This window comes from Mustela nigripes, chromosome X (assembly GCF_022355385.1).
Source record: "Mustela nigripes isolate SB6536 chromosome X, MUSNIG.SB6536, whole genome shotgun sequence".
Classification (NCBI taxonomy): domain Eukaryota; kingdom Metazoa; phylum Chordata; class Mammalia; order Carnivora; family Mustelidae; genus Mustela; species Mustela nigripes.
Genome location: NC_081575.1, coordinates 121,123,184 through 121,141,608, shown reverse-complemented (window position 1 = coordinate 121,141,608; position 18,425 = coordinate 121,123,184).

Here is an 18,425-nt window from a genome sequence, read left to right as displayed (position 1 = left end):
TGTTCAAATTGCAAATTACAGCAGTGTACTTACCCATGCAAATGAAAATACACTTTCATATTTCCAAGTACCACCATGTGCTTCTTTGATTAATTCCTCTCCGCCCTGAAAAGAAAAAAAAAAAAAAAAAAAAAAAACACACAAATGAACTTAGTTGCAAGTTCAGCTCAAACAGAAACTTGCTCCTAAGCTCAAACAGAAACAAACTCAAGTGCTTTTAGCTCAAACAGAAATAACGCTCGTGTACTTATTTGTTTAAAATCAAAAATTGAAATATCTCCTTGAAAGCATTGGTCTTAATAGTCTCACTGGCATACACTCTTGTTAATATACGCATTTACGTTTGAAAATATATACAAACCCATTAAAAGATACAGCTGTTTGCATGTGTATACACAAAACAACAATGTTTTTATTTCAATATCCTCACAAATTTCATTGTCTAGACAACTCTGAAATTGAACATGAGTACACTTACTACTTTAGATGCTAAATCTACTGACTATAAAAAAATTTAAAAACCCGAAAATGTGCACTTATTGATACACTGTGGTATTATTGTATTAATTGTTGTATTAATAATTGTACTTACCAATTTGTACTCTGTTAAATTCCAAACTCTTAATGACTCCGATGGTAAAATTTGAAGAGAAGTCTGCATCCAAATTTTACACAGAATTTTTGTGGTATTATTTTTTCCTTCATTTTTGTTCCTAAAATGTGTTTAATGTTGCCTGATTCAAGGGTATCCTGATTTCCTAGCAACAGAAAAAAAGGGGAAAACAACTAAAAATGTGAGTGACTCATTGCAATCAGTTTTTCCTCTAATCTTTGTTTTTGATGAAAAAAGTCTTCTGTGTCAATTATGCTAAAGAAAAAAGTGTTGTGTTTTACCTTATAGAAATCAAACAGTATTGCCTTTATGCAGTTTTTATTATTGCCCAAGAATAAGTAGCAAATATTGCATTAAAATATTAATAAAGCTTTACTATTCATAACCAAATAAATATGATCATTAACATTCAACATATTAACTAAATATATTAAATTAAATACTAATCATGCAGTAAAATTATAGGGAAGAGTGTTTGCAAACACACATAAGGGAAAGATAACATCAATGCTAAAATACAACATTTAAAAGTGTTGAACGATGTGTACACATATATTAAATAAGAACAGGGAGCGACTGAATGCATTCGTGAGGAAACCAGTAGAACAATAAATTTGCTTCAGGGAGCATTTTGGGACAAGGTGTCTGTAGTAGACCTTCAGGAAAGTAATGCTACAGTAAGTTTGCTAAGTTTGCCACAAAATTGGGGAGGGTAGCATGAGGCAGTTACAAAGTTTCATCTTTTTGTAACATTAGTTTCATCCTTTGTAACATTAGTTTCATCTTTTGTACTTCCCAGAGTGAATAGGCATCCATGGCAGGTGAAAATTATGTAATATAACCTATCGGTGTCCTCTGTGATGATGTAGGATGCTTTGGGGCTTGCTTCCGGAGTCACAAACCCGATTATAGCCTGCAGGTAGGAACCCAGGACTCAGGTGAATTCTTTCGTGCCGTAGCATGACTTTCAAAGGACACCCTGGGACCTTCTCCCCTCCTGGTTTCCATTTTTGAACATGGACATCCTGCTAATCTCCATCACCCAGGATCTCATTCGGACTCCATCGGAATGACAGACCACTATTTACGCCATGTTCATCATTACTTCGATATTTTTCTTAATAACCAGCGCATACTGCATATTCTTAAACAAAAATGGTGACCTTGTGAAACACAGGCGGGATTATTCTGGGGGGTGGTTGGAGGGTCAGGGATAGTTGGGGTATTAGGGTGTAAGGTAGAAATATTCTTTCTTTTAATGTGATTCTCTTCTCCAGTTTGCTGCTCCAAAGTTGGATGAGCTCAGGCAGGGATGCAAAGTCTCCCAGAGCCCCCGATTTCTTTCTTTCTTTCTTTCTTTCTTTTTTTTTAAAGATTTTATTTATTTATTTGACAGACAAAGATCACAAGCATGCAGAGAGGCAGGCAGAGAGAGAGAGGGAGGGAAGCAGGCTCTCTGATGCGGGGCTCGATCCCAGGACCCTGGAATCATGACACAAGCCGAAGGCAGAGGTTTTAACCCACTGAGCCACCCAGGCACCCCGAGCTCCCAAATTCTTAACTCGTTTATGGAATAACTGTAACACCCAACCTCCTAAAGTTGTGATGATTAAACAAACATACACTCAAGAATTCAGTAAATGACATCGCAGGAAATGAAACCTACCACATTGCTAACAAAAACACTGTGTGTACATATTACTGTGTTTCCATATCTTTTATTTCCTATGACAATAGGCGTTTTCTTAAAAAAAAAAAAAAACGTTCTTTTGCAATCACTAAATTCTTCACCCAAACTCATATTGGACTGTAGGTTAACTAGCTGGAATTTAAATAAAAACTTGGGGGGGAAATGTTCTTTTGCACTGCTTTATTACCATAAAGAATGATACCTCTTCGATGGAAACAACATAAATATAGCTACTATGTATAATTCTTTAATAATTAAAGGTGATTTAATTATTAAATAATGGCGTCAAAATGATGGATACAACACAATGCATATTTATGTTTTAAAGTATTATTAAGCTAATAAATTTTGGGAAATGTATATCTTAAGCATAAAATAATGTTTTGAGTGCTTACCGCAAAGCAACAAAAAACGAGGAGTCTGGCAGCAAGAGTTCTATTTGTGCTAAGAGGAAGTATAAAACACCAAAAATGTATGTGGAAAGATGAGGATTAACTGTCAGCTGTGTATTTTATGACATAGCAAATCATCGTCGAAGTTCCTATTTCCACCACGTAGAGCAATGAAAGGTAAATTTTCCCCTTTAACTTTGTTGAATTCATTATCATACTTTGCAAAACACCTTAGAGTTGCTGTCATCCCACAGAATATATTTTAACTCATTCAACCGTCACGGAAAACCCTTTACTCTCACCCTTTACTCCTAATTCAAGGTCAAAGGGCTCTTGTGATCGTTAATCCTGACATCATTTTTCTATGACATTCGATACACTGTGTTCCCTTCCTGAATCAATTAGCTGGCATCCCTTTGTTTCAATGGGCAGAAGGGAGAAACATTGTTGCAAGGAAGGAATCCCTGCTGGTATGGCATGTTGGAGCGCAGGATGCAACCCTGTTCCGCATAGTCTCTCTCCCACCCAATAGGCTTGTGGGACCACCTGAGCCTACGTTCGATGTTTCGATCACAGAATCCCACCAGAAGGCAGATCCCACGTTAGATGATCTTATCACACAGGTGCTCTTATCACAAAATAGTATCGCATAATGATAAATTGGGCAGGAGAAAACGTTTGTGAGTGTTGGGAATATTCAAGGCATACATTGTGCTGATGGTTTCATGGGGATACACTTACCACCTAACCCATCCATTGGTAGACACCGTGTAGACCATCTTCTATGTCGTTCATAGCTCAATAAAGTCATTTCCAAAATACCTAAAAAAAAAAAAAAAAAGAGAGATGCTGGGTGTTCAGTCAATGAAGCATGTGCCTTCAGCTCAGGTCATGATCTCAGAGTCCTGGGCTCAAACCCTGTGTCGGGCTCTCTGCTCAGCAGGGAACATACCTTTTCCTCTGTCAAATAAATAAATAAAATCTTTAAAAAAATACTAAAATGTAAAACAGATGTGTGTTAAGCAAAAAACCTCTTGGTAATTTCTGCTATTTTGCCTTAATTACTTAATTCTCTAAGCCTTCTTGCAATTACCTTAAAATGTGTATTGGTAAAAAATATACAGTATACATAAAGAAAAAAAAATCTCCAGTAAAGTAGGAAAAAGTAACATTCTATTTGGGTAACGTACATACGACCCTTGCATGCCTACACAAAATATGAACAGGTTTTATTTGTATTTGGGATGTTCTACCAAGAAAAGTTTACCCAAATATAATTGTAAGATTAAAATGTCTGTACAGATTTTAAAATTCAGGTGGATTTGAAATATGAATGATATTTCTTCCATGTCAGCTCACGAGTTAGTCTTTCAAGTGGTTGCTTTGGGCTAACCTTTCAAATCAATTTTAAAAAGTAAAGCAAATCTTATGTTTGGCACTTCTTGGATAAATAAGAAAAAAATGAAAAATTATTAATAAAATTGAGAAGTTTTGGCATCTCACCTCAAACTCAAATCACTGATCCTTGAAAAAACAGCAGAAACTAGAGGATACTTTTATTTCCCTATATTTATAACATGTTTGAAAAGTTCCCAAGGGCTTCCTTTTAATTCTGTAATAACACAGGCTCGTGTTTTATGTAATTACTTAGAGTTAATTCATTTATATTTATAAGCAAATGTAACTAATATAAAATTAAAGTACAACTAATGACATTATTCACCTCGCTTGATAAAAGTAGTTGACCTGCAGGTTCATGAAATGATCTACTGGGAGTATTTGTGAATGAGCCCTTGTACAAATTTCATTTTCCTAAGACGTGGGACAAGGATTTCAAGTGGATCCATAATATGAATGATTTCTTTATAGGATGCCTGTGCACCTTACCCCTTCTTTTTTTTTGGGGGGGGGGGCATTGTCACTCACTGGATTATGAGAGTCAAGAGAGGCCATCAATCACACTATAGTATTTTGCTTTTTTCCTAGGAATTGGACAATGCATGTAACTTGGTAGAACCTCTATATATGTTCTCTTAAAATGCCTGAGCTGGCTTCTTATACCCAAGAGGCAGTCAGGTTTAGGATATACTCTTCCAAAAAAATAAAAAAAGAGAGAGAGAGAGAGAAACAGATTTTTGTACATGTATTCAAAGGCAAATGGTAATGGTTATGCATATTTTATTGCTTGATAAAAATCCATATTACGCATTTAAATATAAAAGCCCTCTTTGTCTTTATTTGACCTTTGGATCATGGGTGTTCTGCAACCCAGGATTCAGAGATTAGAGATTTTTATTGCTGTATGGCTCCCTCACCCAGCAGAATTCCCTTGAGTGGTATGTAGATTAAAAGTCAGGTTCTTGGTAGCCAAGTACCCATGTCTCCATCTGTATCATAATCTTTGGCTTTCTTACTGTAAGAGCTATAAAAAAAAAAATCCAATTCGTTCATTTTATCGATGCTTCTGTCATTTGCCTATGTCTATTACCTCGGTATATATCTGTTGACTCTCTGCCCATCAATTGTCAATCATTTTGCTGGATACTTGTTTGGCTTTGGGAAAAAAAAAAAAATGTATGCCCCAAATCATCCACCCACATGAGCAAGTGTGGGCTGGAAGACGAGTAGGGTCATTCTCACTGTGAAATCATCCCAATTACATGATGGTTTTGGACCTGAGGGTCAGGTCTCCATATTCTCAGTTATTCTATGTTCTTTTGCTTCAACTTTTGTGCCCAGTATGGTTGTTGGGTGTTTATTGTGCACCTGTTTTGTGCGATCTCACAAAGACTTGCTAGACAGACAGCAGCCCACATCTCAAGTGTCTATCTGGCTCCTCCCTCATCCTTCTACGTTCCCCTACTAGTTGAGGCCCTCAACAAACACATTGACGTGGTGCACATACCCTTTTACCAGAAAGATGCACACTTCAATTATACCTATCACTATCACCCATTCTATGTACCAAGTCTTCGCTCCTGAAATTTTTTTTTCCCCCGAAATGGTTTTGCTGCCAAAGAACAGATGCCAAGGAAGATTAACGTTTGAGACTGCTTGTTCCACTTTCTTTGGAAGCCACTCTTTCTCTAACTCGGCACTCAGAGTCTAACTGCCCACCACGTTAGAATGACTTCACAGAACATCCCAAACCGTTAAAATGAGCATTAAATTCTTTATAAGTCCTCACTTTCCTTTACGTAGCACAGAGCTGCCTAGAGGAAAAACAGAGCAAGGTCTAATAATAAGTCTATATGATTTAGGGGAAAATAATCCAAGTTTTTCATATCGTATTCATTAAACATATGTAAAAATACCAGCTTGCTCTCTTAAGAGCGTGCAACCTGAGACATGGGACGTCTTCATGTAGTCAGGTAAGCTTTGATGCCTTATAAGTTCATGCCAGTTGGGAGGCGCCTGGGTGTTCAGTGAAGCATCTGCCCCTTGGTTTTGGCTCAGGTCATGATCTCAGGGTTGCAGAATGGAGCCCTTATTTGGGCTCTCAGCTCAATGGGAGTCTTGTTGAGATCCTCTCCCCAACCCTCTTCCAGTCCCTCCCTACTGCTCATGGGCTTTCTCTCTACAATAAATAAATACATCTGGAAAATCAATCAATCCATCCCAGTCAGTACAAACCCTCTTGAAACTAACAACGTTGTCTGGGAGCTACCAGGTGGCCATTCAAAGCCCAGGAATTAGGGTCCATACAGTAAGCACCATTTGGAGGTTTGGGGATGGGTAACATTTTCGCTGGCCAGCTCATAATTCAGGTCAGAGGGAGGCCATTTATATAAAAGCTGTAAGGAAAGCACAGCAGAGAGCACGCAGACACCAGAGCAGAAATGCCTGCTTGTCTTTGTCCATTTCCGACACCCCATTCCTTTCCTGAGAAGAAGAACAGGACATGTCACAGAACTCCGCTAATTGGTATGATTGCTTCCAGCACCTGGATTCATGTCTGACTTTCAAAAGCTCCGTTAGCAAAATAAGGAGAACTGGATTTGGTATGAAATTGTCAAGAATTGCTCACAAAACTTTCGAAACTCTTGCTGTTGTGAATGCGGCATGATTTATGAAATATTCCTTCAGACAGATAATTCCACACATGGCCTCTTATTTTGACTCCGTGTCCCTGCCACAAAAAAAGGTAAAAATAAAAGCACTCTCCTGTCTTTAAAATATTGAAAATGCACTGTCTTGGTTTGTGAAGGAAACAAAATGATGACTTTCTTGTACTGAAAAATGTAAGGCACTTGGAGATACTTTGAGGACAGCAAACACAATCGAGATCCATTCATTTGGAGGGATAATAGCTAGCTTCTGTTCCAAATATACAGCTCATACCAGCACCGTCAAATAATGAAGGGCTTCTTTTTCATAACGCTGCTATGTATTTATTCCGCACATGGGTGATGAGGAAGGGCTTTGGAGGGAGAAACAAAATGTGTGTGTCAGCACACACCCACACCCACACATTCTGTTTTACGTCCCACAGAAGGAAAGATTATAGCTTGCATGAGAGATGAAATCAGAAAGGCTAAGGCATTTTTCTGTGGGTCCCAGACCATGTAAAGGCATTTGATTTTTTAAAAAAGATTTTAGTCATTTATTTTAAAGAGAGAGAGAGAGAGATGGAGAATGCACAAGAGCAGGGCACGGTAGAGGGGCAGGGAGAGAAAATCTCTAGCAGACTCCCTACTGAGTGTAGAGCTCAATGTGGGGCTTGATCCCACGGCCATAATATCATGACTCTGGGACCATGGCCCTGAGATCATGAACTGACTGAGCTGAAACCAAGAGTTGGACGCTCAACCACCTGAACCTTCTGTAACAAAGGCATCTTGAGGGCAGAAGGAGCAGCATATGGTGTCTACATAAGAATGATGGTTGAAGGAATGAATGAAAGAGGGCAAAAACAGGGTGAAAACCAATGGTCTCCATGACATGGTTTCAGAAGACAGAAGTCAACACAGTTTCATGCAGAACATCAAAGTTAGAAGATATGCCCTGTATTGAGTTTGCAGATATATTTTCCTTGTTCCGTACCCTATATCCCTATATCTTCAGTCTGCATATATGTAGTCCCCTGCTGAGGAAGATCAGTATAAAGCGACACATATTCAGTCTATGCTTTGGAAACACACGTGTCAGGGATTACAGAACTCTCTCTTGACAGCTCAACAAACAACACTCGCTTCTGCTTCAGAATTTCCATTCTGTTCCTACTCTGCACGAAGCACCATTCCCCGTCACATCCTATCACTTGGGGTTCCAACAGGACCCAAGCCACCATAATGAGGAGCCGTAGATGCAGGTGATTTCAGGGCAAACCCAAGCCATGGCGTTGCTTTGTCATCTGGTCATAGGTTTTTTTGTCCATGAGGCTACAATCTGGTCATGTGAACAACTTCCTCCAGGACCTGCTTAATCCGAATCTTGTGGTGCATTATTCTGGGCTCCTTTGCTCAGTGGGCTGGAGAACATCTCATGTCTGACACATAGTTCTAGATGCATGATTCCTGGACTGGGATGGGGAGAAGAACCCTTGCTGCTTCCATGACTTTGTAAAACAAACAATCAATCAAACAAATCAAGCAGCTCTAATTCAAAATGAAAAGATTTTGTAAAGATGGCATAATGTTTCCCTACATAACCCTAGGATTTTACTATCATTGTCTATAAGGGACATTCTATAATGACCTGTTAGATATACTCCAAGCAACACTACACGTGTTGGATGATAAAGTTTATAAGACAGTGGGGTTTGGAGGTGAACCCAATGGAGAGCCCTCATTCCTACAGTCAGAAATGTAATCCAGCCAGTACATAGACTATACAATGCATTCACGCCCATTTTTATTTCTAGGCAAAATGGAGAATATGGTGTCTAGTTGTGCATAACCCTACATTTCATAGAAGATTAGACCCTTTTGTGTCATGGAGCTTCCTTCGTAAATCAGATTCTAAGAAAGCAGGGGAAGCTTGATCTCTGTGGGACCACCTTACAGAACTAGTGTCTGCAAGGCTGGACCTGTGGCTTAGCAAAAGCTGGTTGGGCAATTTGGCTTTAACAAGAAAATGGAGGATGTGTACTTTGGGGCAAAGTTACTCTCAAAGTTCTAGTAAAGCAGATTTGGCATTTCAGGGGCTCACTTAGCATTTTCTAGAAGGTCCAACAGATAAAGTGGCAAAAACCTTCCCTTACATAGCAAATTAATCATTCGACCATACAAAAGGCAACTTCTTTTACAAGTTTTCCATGAGGAAATTTCAAAACGGTGCAAGCTGAAGTTCTACGTTTTGAGAGATCTCTTCTGCATGCACGATTTGGAAATGTAGAGAGTTAGTGTCTTCAGTGCGAAAAAAAAAAAAAAAAATTAAGCGTACAGACCCAGGTCTTAAAATAAATCAGAGCACTGGCTTACATGAAGAAATGTAAACATGATAAAGCAAATGTCTTCTTTTTCTTTTGCTTCCATGACTGTTTGGATTATTATTATTATTATTTAAGATTTTGTTTTTAAATCATCTCTACACCCAATATGGGGCTTAAACTCACAATCCCTAGGTCGAGAGTTGCACAGTCCACCAACTGAGCCAGCCAGGTGCCCCTCTATCTAAAGATTTTTATACCAAATCAACTCATTGGAGAGGTATAGATCCAACGCACATCTGGTACGTCTAGCAATAAATAAAGAGGAATACAGTTTGCATGAAACTGAATGTAACGATCTAAGATGACGGTCTCTCATTTGGGATACGTGGGCATGTGTGATAGAAACCTTCCTGCCCCTCGTAAAAATCTCACAGATTGTTGGCATATCAGAACCAGATTGCAAAACTGGTTTTTAAATTTGTCATTTTCGACTTGGTCCACACCTAATTTTCACAGTCAGGCAAGGGACATCTCGTCTGGAGACAGGTTTTATTTTCCTTCCATGTTCGATCCTGGCCTCTGACCAAAGGGTCCCTTACAACGACATGAAAATTGGACACTCTCAGGTGAGTTTCTGCTCATGAAGTCGATGGAACAATCAAGGTATCAGTAATTATGTGGGCAGCATATACTTTTACCCATGAATTGAAACTGAAAATTACAGCTTACCAACCAATTAATGAAAATCTAAATTAAAAACAGATGTGGGGAGAGATGCCTTCTAAATTTCAGTCATTATCCAGTTGGTATTATACACCTGCATACGTCATGGCCTTTGACATGGGAACAGAAAACCTTCTTTCAGGAAATTTCAAACGGAGATTTCTGGTGAAATGGATCCTGTAAGCCGCATGATACCACCAAATGAAAATGACCTTGTTTTGCTTGTGGTTCACACAAATCTGTTGGTCACGGGGTTGTCCTGACTGCGACACGTGATGTTAGTGCTATTTTTTTCAAGGAGAGTAAACTCTCATTCTGTAGTCACTTTGGGGAATATTTCATTAAAAATCACACTTAATTCAAATCACGTAAGGTATTTAAACCTTTAAGACAGCAGGTGAGGCGTGTATCGATGAGTTAATACATGTTTTTAGGAACGATTACTTTTTTACTTGTTGGCATGCTGAATTGGCTTTTTGATGACTCTTATTTTTAAAGTTCTTTTTAAAAAAGATTTTATATATTTATTTGACAGAGAGAGGTCACAAGTTGATGGGGGAGGGGAAGCAGGCTCCCCACTGAGCAAAGACCCCCCCATTGCGGGGCTCAATCCCAGGACCGTGAGATCATGACCCTGAGCCAAAGGCAAATATTCAACCCACTGAGCCAACCAGGTTCTCTTAAAGTACTTTTTAAATGCTATATTTGTTATAATGGAATAAAGCATTCAATAAAACATGTACATGAGGCAAATATCTAGTCCTTAGATAATTCTGAAAGTGGCACATAATGATCAAAGGGTGGCTGTGTAGACGACTCAAGAAATCAGAAGTTGCCTTGCTCTGAAGGACGCTCAACCAGGTTGGATGTATTAATGAAAAAAAAAAAAAAAAAAAGGTGACTTTATGAAATAAATAGCAGGGGTTTCACTCCAGGGTAAGTCCGTTGCCTACCGAGGGTGTGTGGCAAAGTCTGGGGACATTTTCAGATGTGTCCACTGGAGAGATGGGTTTGTTATTGGTGGTGAGTGCATTGAGGCCAGGTATGACTATGAAAAGCCTACCCACCACCAAGCAATGATCCAACCCCAACATCAGCGGAGCCAAGATGGGAACAGTTGCCTTAGCACGAAAGACGCCGCCGGTCAGTGCATTGGTCTATCTCAGTGGTTCTCCACTGGCGGTTAAGAAACCACCAGACAGAGATGGGACAGTCCATCCAGAGTGCACGGGAAATTGTACTTTTATTTGTATTTATTTTTTAATTTAAAATTAGTGCATTAACATATAGTGTATTATTAGCTTCAGAGATAGAGTTAGAGTTGCGTCTAACGCCCAGTGGTCATTACCTCACATTCCCTCCTTAATGGCCATCACCCAGGGACCCTGTCTCCCCCACCCACCTTCCCTCCAGCATCCCTCAGTTTGATCCCTACAGTTAAGAGTCTCAGTGGTTTGTCTCCTTCTCTGATTTCATCTTATTTTATTTTTCCTTCCCTTCCCTTATCACCATCAGTTTTGTTTCTTAAATTCCACATGAGTGAAATCATGGTATTTGTCCTTCTTTGACTGATTTATTTCACTTAACATAATACCCTCTGGCTCAATCCATGTGGCAAATGGACAGGTTTCATTCTTTTTGATGGCCGAGTAATAGTCCATGATCTAGATGCTCCATATCTTCTTTATGCATTTGTTCATTAACAGACACCAGCAGTCTTTTAAAAACATAATATCAATGCCCAATTTTTATTTATTTATTTATTTATTTATTTTTTGTGAGGCTGACCTTTTCCCGAAGTTACTGTATTCACTCCCCAGGCAGGATGCAAGAAGCACCACACTACTTTTCAGCTTTAACAATACACCACAAGCTAGGCCAGAAGAAGTGGATTCTCTCCCTGTTGTAACGGCTGGAAATCCAAGATGAAGGTCCACACAGGTCCATGTGACCCTCCCCCATGAAGGTGCAAGGGAAGGGTCTGCCCTAGGCTTCTCTCCTAGCTTCTGAGAGTGCCCTGGCTTGTAGCCACAGAAATCCAATCTTCCCATGGTATATGTGAGGGACTCTGCATCCAAATTGTCCCTGTGAATCAGGACACCAGGCAAATTGGATTAGTCTTCACTCGTGCCCAGTATGACCTCATTCATCCTTGCTAATGATACCTGCAGTGGCCCTGTATCCAAATGGGGCCACATGCCTGGCTGCATTTTTCCATCACACATAAGGCAACAATTCCATTAATTAACCATCATTACTTTATGCATTAAGAAAAATACTGTTTTCGGAGTAACCATGATATTTTTAAGAGGAGCACAGGTGCCAGTGATATTCCCAAACTTTACAACAAAAATGAGAAACTATGGCAGAGAGATGCCAACCCCTCTGGAAAGACAGATTTGGAACTTTTCCATGCTCATCTATAGTTTCAATACTATCAACCTAAAGTAATCAAATATCTTCATTCCTACTGAATTATACTTTAGTCCTAGAAAAGTGCATGCCTCATAATTTTTTCCTAATTTTTTTTTGCTTTTATAGAAAAACTTTTTTTTTAATTTTTATTTATTTTTAAAATTTCTTTTCAGTGTTCCAAAATTCATTGTTTATGCACCACACCCAGTGCTCCATGCAGTTCGTGCCCTCCATAATACCCACCACCTGGTTCCCCCAACCTCCCACCCCCCGCCCCTTCAAAACCCTCAGGTTGTTTTTCAGAGTCCATAGTCTCTCATGGTTCACCTCCCCTTCCAATTTCCCCCAACTCCCTTCTCCTCTCTAACTCCCCTTGTCCTCCATGCTATTTCTTATGCTCCAGAAATAAGTGACACCATATGATAATTAACTCTCTCTGCTTGATATTCCTAAACTTTTAAAAATATTTTCAAAAATCCCATAGTTTTCCTAAGAAACAAGTTTAAAAGTTTGACTAACCAAAGGAAAAAGGATAATTTTGTACCTGCATATAGAGGGGAAAAAATGCAAGATGCTTCAGTTTCTTCCCCATGGACTTAAGAGAAAGGTTTCAGTTGACCTGATATAAAATCTTCTCCAGAGACCTAAAAGGAAATTAAATGTACTCTTATGAGTACTGTATTTCTGAAAGACCAAGAAACAAACTAACCACAAAAAAGCAGATGTCCTTTGTTGGATTTGGAAATAAAACAACAGCCACATGGTACAGGGAAACTCATAAAGGGCTGATGAAATTTGGAAAATTTGAGGGAAGAAAAATGTTGAGAAGTGCACTTTTATAGAATAAATTTCAATTTGCCAACTCTTAAAGGGATTTAAAAAAACAGAGTGCAAATATATATTTGGCCTTGGCTCCTTTCTGCAAATGTACGTCCATTTCCTTTTTAATAGACTCCTCCAACTGGTCATCACATTTTCACTTAAAAGAGAACTCTTGTCTCGCTACCCAGTAAGGGAAGATATGGATGGAAGAATGGATGATATTCAATCTCCAGAAAACAATATATTTTCTCCATCTGTGAATGGTAATATCGTTTCAGTAAGAGTAGAAAACATGCTGGAAAACATGCAAAGTCAAGGAAGGACTTAAAGAAACCTTTTTTTGACCCACACTAAGAGAAAATAAATGGCTGTCTTAGATTTCCATTCACTCTGAATTTTTCCCGTGGTCTTTCCATTTTTTTTTTTCTTAATTACACTTTTTATTGTGAAATAATTATAGATTTAAATGTAGTTGTAAAAAGAATCCAGAGAGATCCCAGTTGGCCCGTTTGCTCAAGTCCCTGCCCACCCCACCCCCTGGTAACATCTTGCAATTTCCCAATCAAGATATTGACATTTGCACTCAAGATACAGAACATTTCCACCACCACATGGATCGCTCATGTTTTTCTTTTATGAACAACCCACTTCCCTCCCACTATTCATCCCTGCTTCTTAACCCAAGGCAGCCACTAATTTGTTCTTTATAGTTGTCTATAATTCTATCAGTTCAATGGAATCACACAAAATGTAACTCTAGGAGACTTTTTTTTTTTTTTTAACTCAGCCTAATCCCTTATGCACTAAATCACTCTTAAAACATGCTTAAAGAGTTCTAATATAGCATAGTATTTTGATTTTGTATTTTTAATATAGCATAGCATTTTAAATACTATAGCATTGTATTTATTTATATGAAATACATTAGGTGCATGAGTGTCTATACGATATAGTAATTTCTGTATATAATATAGTAATTTGCGAAAGTTACCTCTTTTATATGAAAAGATAAAGAATGGAATCCCTTGCATTTTTCATGGTATAGTAAGTCTAAAAAGTACTTTATACAAAGGGTAACACACTGGATATTTAAAATTATTTCTTGTGTTCAGCAGCAATATAAGTTGTCATGTAGATACTATATATCCTGTTATAAAGCCTTGCTTAAATTATTTCTCTTTAAGTATATTTGAGGAGTCAATCTATAACTTAGTTTTTGTTATAAATACCAGTAGGGAGTTTATATCATGAAAAGGAAGTAGTGATAACATAACAAGAAATAAAAGTTCTTAAGGAATAAGAGCTAACAGTTCAGAATGTCCCTAGATATCTTGATATCACGGGATTTTTTTTTTTAAAAATAGCTTCCTAAATATTATGTGGACTAATCCTCATCACAGATTAGACATAGATATTGTTCATGATTGCTCCATGTTGCAGATGGGAAAAATGAGGCAAACAGAAGGACAGTAACTCACTCAAATCCATAGGAAGTAATAGTCCAGATTGACGCTTGAAATTTGCCGCTCTGCATCCTGCCATCAAACTAATTAAATTATAATCTTTGTGGGAAAGCGGATTGCTGGTTGGACCTCCCCAAAGCATCATCAGATCTCCAGCATTGGTATAAAGAGCTATATAGTCTTGTGGTAGAGAAATTGCTGATTTTGGACCACTTTGTTGGAAGTGCAGAATTGGTCGAGACCGATGGAATCCAAACTTGCATTCTAACAGGTTCCCTGGGGGTTCTGGGCCCCTCAGAACTCTCCAGAAACACTATTTTGTGTTACTGTTCTTAAAGATTCATCACATCATTAGCTGACTTCCCTGTCCTTTCCAATAGAAGAGTGGTGTTTCCCTGGAGTACCGGAATTGAATTGCCAGAAACATTGTCTCTCACTGGGATCCCAGCATAAATTTGGGGGAAGTGCTGTAATTGGCTGGGAGGTGCTCCGGGGTTTTAGATAGGAACAGGGAAACATTGATGGGTGCTAAGGTAGAGGGATTTAATGTGGAGGCCGAGAAAATTAAGGCCATCCCACCACAAGTTTAGCTGATGTGGGAAACAGAGGCAGAAGAAAATCATTAAAATTCCTCACCTACTGACAAGCCCTTGAAACAGACCGAGTGACTCTCCCCTGGGGACTCAACTGCCCTCACTTTGAGGTTTTGCTAAGGATAATCCCAGCCTGACCGATCCCTGACCCCCTACCCCGACAGGTCCGACCTGGATCCTGTAAGTCTACTCTAACAATTCCTTTATCTCTAAACCTCCAAGATAGTGTTGAGAATCATTCCCAAGTATATGGCCCACTGATATACATCTAAAGGGTCTCATGAGAAAATTTTTACTACTGGTAATAAATAACTTTCTCCCAACAATAGCTAGCCCCTCAAGGTCCTGGAGACCTCGCTTCCAAAAATTCTTGGAGACTTACATCATCCATAATCCCCTTGTCCTCACCCACCACCAAGTCTACCCCTACTCTGCCTTTAAAAACTTGTTATGGATTCATAACAAGAAAACAGACCCCTGGTTTGGGGTCCAAGTCCATACTCCACTGTGTCGGGTATACTTAATCCCAAGCTTAAGCTTGTCAAATAAACCCTCGTGTGATTGCATCGGTGCTTGGCTCCTTGGTGGTCTCTCAGACGCAAAAACTCAGGCATAACAGTAAGAGCATAGGCCTTCCACTGGAGTGGTGTTAGAGACTGAAGTAGGTCCCCACTAAAAGTCACATGAAGCCCTCACCCCTGGGACATGGAGAGATGGGCTCTTTGAAGACGTGACCAAGGTACAATGGGTTCATGAGGCTGGGCCCTGATCCCATAGGACTGGTCTCCTTATAACCTCCTTTTAAGAAAAGATGAGGCATGCAAAGGAACGACCATGTGGAGACACGGGGAGAAGACGGTATCTACATGCCCAGGAGAGAGGACTCAGAGGACAGCAACCCTGCCCATGCCTGGATCTCAGACTTCCATCCTCCAGGACTGTGAGAGAAGAATGTCTATTATATAAGCCCCCTTCCCCCTCTCCCCAACTCTACACATTAACAGTAACCCTAGCTGACTAATACATGTCAAAACAAAACAAACAAAAAATAATTAAAAAAAAAAAATTTGTTTCAGGGCACCTGGGTGGCTCAGTGGGTTAAGCCTCTGCCTTCAGCATGATCTCAGGGTCCTGGGATCGAGCCCCCCATCGGGCTCTCTGCTCAGCGGGGAGCCTGCTTCCTCCTCTCTCTCTGCCTGCTCTCTGCCTACTTCTGATCTTGATCTCTCTCTCTCTCTAATAAATAAATAAAATTAAAAAAAAAAAAAAACTTTCTTCTCCCAGTTGCTCTTATTTATTCCTTTTTTTTTTTTTTTTGTAAAGTAAAAAAGTGTTAGATGACTTTAGAGTTACCGAGGTTCTAATCAAATATATTTACACGTGAGAAATGATGCATCATGATAGAATACTATATATTAGGAGGACAATGTGACAAGCTTAGTAGATACACGTCTGCCTGTTTCCAGAAGGGAAAAGAAATGACCTCATGACAGTCATACAAATAATGGAAAGTGAATCATTTCAGATTCTAGTTTCTTAACGTAGAACCACATCGCGGGGGTCACTGCCATCTAAAATAACACTCATTAACTGTGCATGAGGTAACTGTGAGCACCTATTTCTAATTTATTTCCCCAGAACACCAGATGCACATAAAATTCTAGGTTCTAGGCCATGTGCGAGAAAATGATCTAATATACCATTTTAACACTTTAATACTTTCAGGCCATAAGCAAGCTGTTTCATGGTTTGCAAACATTACAGCTGATTGCACATTCTTGTTTGAATAAACGACGGGGCATTTGGTGTTACAAAACACAAGAGCAAACTATTACTTGCAGTCTTATTAGGCAAGCCATGTAGAGAAGGGGTTTAGGGGTATTGGTGGTGAGTACGAGTTTTATGCTGTGAAACTCTCATCTTTAGATACTTAACTAGAAAGAATTATATCAGTATTTATTCATTAAAATGTTGTCATTTGGCAGAGCTATGGAATCATAACAAGAAAACAGAGCCCACCCTCCTGCAAATTTTTCTTTCATTGTGGAGAAGATTTTAGAATGTTTATTTGGTCTCTATGGGTATTTGTAACTTCTCAAAATCACCTAGAAAAATATATTTTTAGATATATATTTGGATAGATGTCTATATATAGCCAAACAAATCTCCTGGACAGGGGGAATGATTTTATGGAATGCCATGACTATTCAGTCTCAAAATAATTCTCACGGAGACTCTAAATATTGATGAGTAGTGAGCTTCCTCGTGCCACCGGTCTGTCTGTTGGGTGTTTCAGGCATATTCTGGGTCTCTGTTTGACGGTCTCTTATGCTGGGATCATTTGGACATTTCATCTGAGAAAAATTTCTCAAACGATGAAGGTAATGAGGTCAAACTTTGCTCTTAAACTTCCTAAGACAGAAACAAGGAGTTCTTCCACTAACCCCAGTTTGTGGGATAAGTAATATTTAAAAATAAATAAATAAATAAAAATAAAAACAAACAAAAACAAAATAAAAACCAAAAAAACCTAGGCTTCAAGTCTCCATGCATGCCTTGAGAAATTCAAGATCCTTTTGTGGAGGGATTTCCTGCCCAGATGTGGATTCTGATCTGCCTTGTTCCCCTTTTAGGTCAAAGCAAATCTTTGCAAAGGTGCATGTGGGATGGACAGTTGAAAATGAGAAGTTGGGATGAAAAATGTTCATCATCACTAGCCATCAGGGAGATTCAAATCAGAACCACATTGAGATACCACCTTACACCAGTTAGAATGGCCAAAATCAACAAGATAAGAAACAACATGTGTTGGAGAGGATGTGGAGAAAGGGGAAGCCTCTTACACTGTTGGTGGGAATGCAAGGTGGTGCAGCCTGTTTGGAGAACAGTGTGGAGATTCCTCAAGAAATTAAAAATAGAGCTTCCCTATAACCCTGCAATTGCACTCCTGGGTATCTTCCCCAAAGATACAGATGTAGTGAAAAGAAGGGCCATCTGTACCCCAATGTTCATAGCAGCAATGGCCACGGTCGCCAAACTGTGGAAAGAAACAAGATGCCCTTCAACGGATGAATGGATAAGGAAGATGTGGTCCATATACACTATGGAGTATTATGCCTCCATCAGAAAGGATGAATACCCAACTTTTGTAGCAACTGGACTGGAGGAGATTAGGCTGAGTGAAATAAGTCAAGCAGAGAGAGTCAATTATCACATGGTTTCACTTATTTGTGGAGCATAACAAATAGCATGGAGGACAGGGGGAGATGGAGAGGAGAAGGGAGTTGGGGGAAATTGGAAGGGGAGGTGAACCATGAGAGACTATGGACTCTGAAAAACAA